The sequence below is a fragment of the Osmia lignaria genome, unplaced genomic scaffold, assembly GCF_051020975.1.
Source record: "Osmia lignaria lignaria isolate PbOS001 unplaced genomic scaffold, iyOsmLign1 scaffold0038, whole genome shotgun sequence".
Classification (NCBI taxonomy): Eukaryota; Metazoa; Arthropoda; class Insecta; order Hymenoptera; family Megachilidae; genus Osmia; species Osmia lignaria.
This window is the reverse complement of record NW_027478179.1, coordinates 177,501-180,000: the sequence shown is the minus strand read 5'-3', so window position 1 is coordinate 180,000 and position 2,500 is coordinate 177,501. Positions and strand designations below refer to the sequence as shown.

At 43.9% G+C, this 2,500-nt stretch overlaps 1 non-coding gene and 1 pseudogene across 1 annotated transcript; both read right to left on the bottom strand.

The window, feature by feature from the left end:
- Nucleotides 1–82, bottom strand: part of LOC143306842 (large subunit ribosomal RNA) — a 7,554-nt pseudogene extending 7,472 nt beyond the window's left edge.
- A 1,732-nt stretch (nt 83–1,814) lies between these two features.
- LOC143306875 (5.8S ribosomal RNA) lies at nt 1,815–1,969 on the bottom strand. Its single transcript, XR_013064167.1, has one exon. It is a non-coding gene; the product is annotated as a 5.8S ribosomal RNA (ribosomal RNA).
- Between the last annotated feature and the right edge of the window lie 531 nt (nt 1,970–2,500).

Below are 2,500 nucleotides of genomic sequence, written 5' to 3'. Positions count from 1 at the left end.
TAAGGAAATCCTAGTTAGTTTCTTTTCCTCCGCTTAATAATATGCTTAAATTCAGCGGGTAATCTCGCCTACTCTGAGGTCGTCAATTTCTTTGGTTTCATCGAAAGGTGAATAATGATGCTCGATGCAAAAAAAAAAAAAATAAACGAAAAGAAGCAAAAAAGCAAACACGTAGAGAAACTGTGCGTGAATCAACCTTTCGCATATTCAATTTTTCCTCCTCTCTCGTTTCAAAATGTTTGTATTTATCGTTCGATGAAACGAGCACAAGAGGGAAAAAAAAGTTGAGACACGACGTTCCCATAATTTTCGTGTTATTTCCTTTTTGCTTCAAACATTTTGCGGACTGCAGCTTCGTCGTATTGCTTTTATCAATTTTTAACAATTTCAAAGCGAAGACAACTCGCAAGACGATCCATTTCGTCTCGGTTCAATTTTAACGTCCGTCCGTATTATTTTTTGTTCCACAAGAGATTTCGAATAGGTTTCTTTATTTATCATCCCTTCTTTTCGAGCGCCACGGAAGCAAGAGGAAAAGCAAGAGCGAGAGAACATTTCGCGTATACTTCATTTAACAATTTTAACCAACACGCGATGTACTCCACACACCTCTTAGATTTAACAACTGCTTTTCTCTTCTTCTCCCCTTAGCGCAAGGGTAAACCCCATTTGTCTCTTCTTTGGAACGCAACAAAACTTTCGAGGACTGGACGACCGAGCGATGGTCGCGCGGTCTTCGCTTATCTTTAACAAACGAAGTAGTCCGTATGTATTCTAAATGTTGAAGCCTCCTAGAGCTTTAAGCCATGCGAGACATTGAAATGCTGTTTTAACGGGAGCATGCATAATTGCTGCAAACATACTTTTATCACAAGTTCTAGCCACGCCACGGAGGCTTCGAAGTTCCTTCACCATTCGCTTTCCTCTCTTTTGTTACACAGTTTCAGACTACGATCAGGGGTACCGAAACGCTGTATTGATTGTAAACAACCATTTTTATCTTGGAGCGGAGCGTTCCTTTACTCGTTAGATTTGTCTTGTCGCGTGTGTATTCGCTTTTTCGACGCTTTTTAACCATTTAACTTGTTTAGCGAAGCTAAACGCACAGACAGACAAAAAAAAAGGAACAGCATCGCGCGTCAAACAGCGACGACCCATCTGAAGCGATCTTTCATTTATACACCGTTTGTAAACAGAGAGATGTATAAAGCGCGGGGAATCATTCGAAACCCTGGGGCTATTCGAGCTTGCATTTCAGCAAATTATCATCTCAAACATTTCACTCGTTTGCTTTTTCTAAATTTATAGGAGAGCTTCTTTCGTTTATTTTTGACACACCTTTCGTAAATATCGTTTCTGGCAACGTCGGGAGCGTGGATTTCTACAAGTGAACAATCGCGCCGATCCGATAACTTCCAGCAGGATGGAGAATCTTTATAGATTATCTTCCGAGAACTCTGTGCTTTCACGGGCGGTCGTTTATAAATTTTAACGAACGACTCGCGCGCCGTGACGCACTTGCGCTAGTTCGAAGAGATATTTCGAAATTTGTTTCTCTCCTTTAACGGCCTGCATTTAGTGTATCGGTTGCGATTTTCGTCACATCGTTTCCACGACAAACGCCGACGAACTGCCCAACTATCGCTCGTACGTTGCGACTCTTTCTTTGTTTATCGTTCATTCATTCTTTCAATTTCGTTCGATAATCCCGCTCCGAAACGTTCTACTTTCGTTGAACGACGGCGAGATGTTTAGAAAGAAATGAATTACTCTTTTTTCGAGAAGCAAACGCAAGCAGTCTTTTGTTAAGAAAACGACCCTCAGCCAGGCGTGGTCCAGGAATTGTATCCGTGGACCGCAATGTGCGTTCGAAATGTCGATGTTCATGTGTCCTGCAGTTCACACGTTGACGCGCAATTAGCTGCGTTCTTCATCGACCCACGAGCCAAGTGATCCACCGTTCAGGGTAATCGTAAAATTTTGTATTTCAAACTCTTTAGATCTTTAGAGTGTTATTTTCATTATTAACACGCATCACATTCGATACCCACATCACTCTCCCACCCGGCGCGTGCGGGAGAGCGAATTCGGGCGTCGCCAACGTATTTGTTTGTTTGTTCGATCGTTGACGACACGATCGCGTCCAAGGACGGAAACCGTCGGAGAAACGCCCAGTGGCACGCTCCTCTCGACGGTCGGGCGTAAAGTACATTTAAAAACCTTGAAAAGTACGAACGCACACAAGGAATGCGAGCGCGCGTCCTGTCGCTGAATCGTGGGTTGCGAGATTCGAACAGACACACGGCCGGCGACGATCGGTCTAACTAATGGACACATAGTTTTTCAAAGACTCGCTATCGTCGCTTCTCAGCCGGTCCGTAAACAACACACATCGATCAGGCGGACGCACGAATCTTACCACGGTGCGTGTTTCGTAGATTCCAGGTTACCCGCAAGTACCTCTCTCTCCCTCTCGAAAGAGGAATCTCGATCCGTCCTT